This window comes from Heptranchias perlo, chromosome 14 (assembly GCF_035084215.1).
Source record: "Heptranchias perlo isolate sHepPer1 chromosome 14, sHepPer1.hap1, whole genome shotgun sequence".
NCBI lineage: Eukaryota > Metazoa > Chordata > Chondrichthyes > Hexanchiformes > Hexanchidae > Heptranchias > Heptranchias perlo.
The window spans coordinates 17,675,589-17,681,588 of record NC_090338.1 but is presented as its reverse complement, the minus strand read 5'-3'; the positions used below and the strand labels follow the sequence as shown (position 1 = coordinate 17,681,588).

General features: G+C 44.0%; 1 long non-coding RNA gene across 1 annotated transcript in view; it reads right to left on the bottom strand.

Moving 5' to 3' along the window:
- Positions 1-3,437: 3,437 nt before the first annotated feature.
- Positions 3,438-6,000, bottom strand: part of LOC137332333 (uncharacterized) — a 35,905-nt gene continuing 33,342 nt past the window's right edge. Inside the window, exon 4 of the long non-coding RNA XR_010965634.1 lies at positions 3,438-4,979. This is a non-coding gene — a long non-coding RNA (uncharacterized lncRNA). The remainder of the gene's footprint in view (positions 4,980-6,000) is intronic.

Sequence of the window (6,000 nt, the reverse complement as noted above, 5' to 3'; positions counted from 1 at the left end):
TGGTGGCATCATGAACCTCTTTGTGCCTCCACTCTGTTTCTGTCCATAGTTGACACAAAGGGGTCATTAGCCACGGCTGCAGAGTGTAGACTTTCCTTCCTCTTCAAATAAGCTGGCACAAGATGATTAAAAGTAAAATAAAAAACAGTGTGTAAATTGCCAAGGCATTGGCCTGCACATTGATAGAATAACAACAACTTCCATTTATGTAGCATCTAAAGAATGCCCCAAAGCAGTTAACAGAGGCGTAAACAAAAAATGAATGGCGAGCCAAGGAAGAAGATGTTCGGAGGGGTGACCAAAAGCTTGTTCAAAGAGGTGGGTTTTAAGGAGGATCTTAAAGGAGGTGAGGGAGGTGAAGAGGCGGAGGGGATTTACAGAGCGTGGGGCCTAGTGGCTGAAGGCACAGCCGCCAATAATGGTATGAAGGGAGTGGGGGATGCATGAGTCCAGAGTCAGATGAACAGCGATGAGGTTGTAATGCTAGAGGAGGTTTCAGAGATAGAGTGGGGTGAGGCCATGAAGGATTTAAACATATATGTGAACATTTTAATTTCGAGGCGCTGAGGTGTTAATTGTATCCATGTGATTTATATCAATTAGTGTTAATTGTATTCAGGTGGTGCTTATCAATTGGGAACTCTCTTGTATCCATTTATAAGCGAGCTCACCTAGGTTGTGGTGTGTCTGTTAGGGGGATCTCTGTGAATAAAGGCTTGGAAGCAACGGAAGACCAGGCTCTAGTATTCTATCCTTCACCACCTGGATTTCCAATTTATAACATGGGGGACCAGGAGCCAACGTAGGTCAGTGAGGGCAGAGGTGAGAGGTGACCGAGACTTGGTGTAGGATAGAATAAAAGCAACAGAGCTTTGAATGAGCTGAAGTTTACCAGAGTGGAGAATGAGAGGCCAACCAGGGATATTTGGGGTTGATTTTCACTTTTGGGCGCCCAACTGGCGGAGTGTGCCATCCGCCCGCCTGCCAAGTGGGTGAGGAGACTCAAGTCATTTTGAGCTCGAGCCTCTTAAATCTCGCCGGTGAGCTGCATGTTCCAAATTGGTGTCCCACTGCAGCTTGCTGCCTCCAGCTTACACAATATTAGGTTGCCTGCACCCACAAGAAAGAAAAAAATTGCATTTATATAGCGGCTTTCATGCTATATTAATGCTCAGGAAGACCCAAAGCACTTTATAACCAATGAAGTACTTTTGAAGCGTAGTCACTGTTGTAATGTAGGAAACGCGGCAACCAAATTGCACACAGCAAGGTCCCACAAACAGCAATGAGGTAATGACCAGATAATCTGTTTATTTAGTGATGTTGTTTGAGGGATAAATATTGACCATGGCCCCAGGAGAACTCTCCTGTTCTCCTTCGAAATAGTGTCATGGGATCTTTTGCGTCCACCTGAGAGGGCAGATGGGGCCTCGGTTTAACGTATCATCGCCTAGATTTTGTATGAGTTGTGGGAGTCCATAAAATCCTCCAAACGAATGGGATAAACCATCCTTTCGGCTGGTATAAAGATGGCTACTGCCATGGAAGATGCATTCAAGTCTCGGCCTGTCAGACTGTTAATCAGCAAATCCTTCCACTACTTCACACTATTCTCCAAGAGAAGAACGTGAAGATATGAAAACTACAACTATGCAGCAGTTCCCCATCATTAAAGCAAGCCTCACACTGCCTCTGCTGCAACACATATGAAATACATGACCCTTGAAATATGATGTGCTTTCCCCTTAAATAGCTATAACAGCAATAACAATCTCATCTAGCATAATGCAGCTCTCATTGCTACTGTGCGCAGAAGCCATCTCTCCTCAACAGCAACTTGGCAGCTTATGGTTAAGAAATATGCTCTGATCTGCACTCCCAAAATTACTCATTATTAATCTTTAGATGATGCAACTGTTGAACCTAATGCCAACAGTAATCTTTCTAATAAAATGAGTCCCAGTGACGTTACAGTGTTCAGTAATAACAAACACGGATAATGAATAATCCACTGAATTTTCCACTACCACATACTGGGATTATAGTTACTGTAGTACCTCATTCACACACAGCCAACTGGGGCAGACCTTAAAGCAAAATAAAGAAATCTACCACAATGTTGTAGACTATAATGAGGATAACTCACCAGCAGCATCATACTACATACTGCGTATAGTTCTGGTCACCACATTACAGGAAAGATGTGATTGCACTAGAGAGGGTACAGAGGAGATTTACGAGGATGTTGCCAGGACTGGAGAATTTTAGCTTTGAGGAAAGATTGGATAGGCTGTGGTTGCTTTCTTTGGAACAGAGGAGGCTGAGGGGAGATTTAATTGAGGTATATAAAATTATGAGGGGCCTAGATAGAGTGGATAGGAAGGACTTATTTCCCTTAGCAGAGAGGTCAATGACCAGGGGGTGTAGATTTAAAGTAATTGATAGAAGGATTAGAGGGGGCCTGAGGGGAAATGTTTCACCCAGAGGGTGGTGGGGGTCTGGAACTCACTACCTGAGAGGGTAGTGGAGGCAGAAACCCTCAACTCATTTAAAAAGCACTTGAATGTGCACTTGAAGTGCCGTAACCTACAAGGCTACGGACCAAATGCTGGAAAGTGAGACTAGGCTGGATAGCTCCTTTTTGGCCGGCACAGACATGATGGGCCGAATGGCCTCCTTCTGTGCCATAAATTTCTATGATTCTATGATCTATAGATGATTACAATTTTATTCTGTATGTAGGGTTTTAGTGTGAATGAGTTGACCTCGAGCTGATTGTTCTGATATGATCTGTGTGCAATTCTAATCAGTTCCAGTAGATGGCATGTGTGTAACGCAATGTTTTTATTACAATGGTTTTCTCCCATCACTTGAGTCCTGCTGTCACTTACACCATAGAGTAAAAGACACTTTAAATACCCTCACTCTGTACTCCATGTTGTATGAGTTTGAGATATAATTCGCTGTCACTGTTGTAACTTTATATTGTACATGACATTACTCCAGACCATGCTTATTTCTAGTGCTGTATTCGTTACACTAAATGTGACACTACGAAAACAAGTGTAGTCCCGATGGCACAATGCAGTGTTAACAGTGCTTCGAGGAATTAAACCTCGCCAAAGTGGGCGGTCTTTCAGTGGATTTGCATTGTGTTGGCTCCAGTCTAGCATCCAGAGCTGCCAGGATCCATTGCATATTATTATGTTGGCATCAATACTATCATTTATACCAAATGGCACTCCAGCTTACTCAAAAACTGGGAATGCTTCAATAGTAACACCACAGGATTCACCTCGTACATTTTGGAGGAAGCTGGAGCACTGAGCATGTGCAGGATGTATGATCTGGCTGGCTGTACTCATTTAAGAATGTTTTTTTTCAAAAAAAAATACTTTATTCATAAAATTTGTAACAATACATATAATACAGTTGTCATATCACATTTCAAATATAGATGATACAGATTATACAATTTGCAAGATACATAAAGTACAGTTCAAATATGATTCCAACAATACAGTTACACATCGTACATAATTACAGTTCATGACACTCTAGGGTGCCTCATTGCATTACAATCAATATAGCTTATTGATTACAGATTCGTTATAGGTACATTACATTTCATTACATTCATTTGTATTTTACATTCTGCCCAAGGCGGTTTTTCCCTGATTGCTGCCCCTCGGTATACAATGGCGGGAGGGCTCTAAACAGTAGCCTTTGCCCACAGAGCCTTTGCGGCTGCTGCCCCCAGCTTCAGTGCGTCCCTCAGCACATAGTCCTGGACCTTGGAATGTGCCAGTCTGCAACACTCGGTCGAGGACGGCTCCTTGCACTGGAAGACCAGCAAGTTTCGGGCAGACCAAAGGGAGTCTTTCACCGAGTTGATGGTCTCCTGGCAGCAGTTGATGTCTGTCTTGGTGTGCATCCCTGGGAATAGTCCGTATAGCACAGAGTCCTGTGTTACGGAGCTGCTCGGGACGAACCTGGTCAGATACCACTACATCTCTCTCCAGATCTTCTTTGCAAAGGCACATTCTAGAAGGAGGTGGGCGACGGTCTCATCCCCACCGCAGCCTCCTCGGGGACAGCGCACAGTGGCACTGAGACTCCGGGAGTGCATGAAGGATCTGACAGGAAGGGCCCTTCTGACCACGAGCCAAGCTACGTCTTGGTGCTTGTTTGAGAGCTCTGGCGATGAGGCGTTCTGCCAAATGACTTTGACCATCTGCTCGGGGAACCATCCGACAGGATCCACCATCTCCTTTTCTCTCAGGGTCTCGAGGACGTTACGTGCGAGGACATTACCCACGATCGAGAGGGATCGTCGATCCCACAGTCCCAGTTTCTGCTTGACTTTGGCAATACGCTCCTCCCACTTGCTGATCGCCTTGTGGTCAAAGGTGTTTATCTGCACAAACCTTTCTATGAAGGACAGGTGGGGCGGAACGGTCCAACTGGATGGAGCGTTCTGTGGCAGCGTGGCCAGGCCCATCCTTCACAACACCGGGGACAGGTAGAACCTCAGCACGTAGTGACACTTTGTGTTTGTGTACCGAGGGTCTATGCACAGCTTGATGTAGCCGCATGCAAAAGTGGCCATCAGGATGAAGGCAATGTTGGGCATGTTTCTCCCTCTTTCTCTGGAGATTTGTGCATCGTGACCCTGCGGACACGGTCCATTTTTGATCTCCAGATAAAGTGGAAGATGGCTCGGGTGACTGTCGCGGCGCAGGAGCGAGGTATGGGCCAGACCTGCGCCACGTACAGCAACACCGAGAGCACCTCGCACCTGATGACCAGCTTCTTGCCCATGATCGAGAGGGATCGTTGATCCCACAGTCCCAGTTTCTGCTTGACTTTGGCAATACGCTCCTCTCAATTCTTGGTGCGCACCCTGGCCCGACCTGACAGTGAAGTGGACAAAGGATCGGTCGGTCCAGTTCCCAAAGAATGTTGCCCCAGGGTCCATGCTGTAAGATAAATAAAAAAGAGTAACACAGTTTGGTCTCACGTTGGTGCAAGTTCAAATGTACCTCTTTAAACTGACAGTAGATTGCAGAATAAAAGCCAAAGCATTCCTCTAACTTATCCTTACTGCTTCCCCCCACCATTATGGCACCTGACTCTCCCATAATGATTAAGAAGAGAAAAACAAAAATAAACTTCTATGTATCAATATTGCATTCACAGCCAGCTTCAATCGTGTACATATGCACACGGTGTATGTGTACATTGTACAGAATTACAAGTATATTTAGTGGAAGTGGTTGTATAAGCAGCCACACTCAATCTCTGCACATATTGCGATGCTGATCTCAACACATGTAAGCTATAACTACACCAACTCACTCTACAATCCACCCAGTATGAATATGCTGCAGGATTCAAAGAAGGTGGATTCATTTATAGACATGATCCCATCTAGTCTGAGTCAGTAATGAAAATCGATCTGAGGAGAATTAACTTTCAGATCAATGTATATATACAGCCTGCTCTATGTAATGCCCTGCAATAAATTCTTTATAGAAACCCTTTTAATGTACTTTATGTAAAAACTTCTGCCTCCCCTTTAACAAAAGACATAATAATGTAATATTGACTAAAATCCTAGTTATGTGGTTTAGAGAGACGCTCATTTCTTTTCCATTACATAATATTAACATAAATAGTTACTTATTGTCAGCCTTCTAATATTTGAAATGTTAAAATTAGCACTTGTCTGCATTAGCTCACTGTCTGGATTTTAAAAAGGAATTTTGCTCACACTGCTCTCTTGTATTTCAGGGATATTTGAATTTCCCACCAGCAACATTTGATATTCCATATCAATCTCTCCCGTCCTTTTGGACAGTTGGCCAATACAGTGCAACAATTCATCTGAAGAGTTACAAAAAGAATGTCGGCTGCATTGAGTTGTACTTTAACATTGAAATGTAATTAGTGTTAGTAATTAGCCATTGGCGGCAGTGCCTTCAGCTGCCTTGGCCCTAA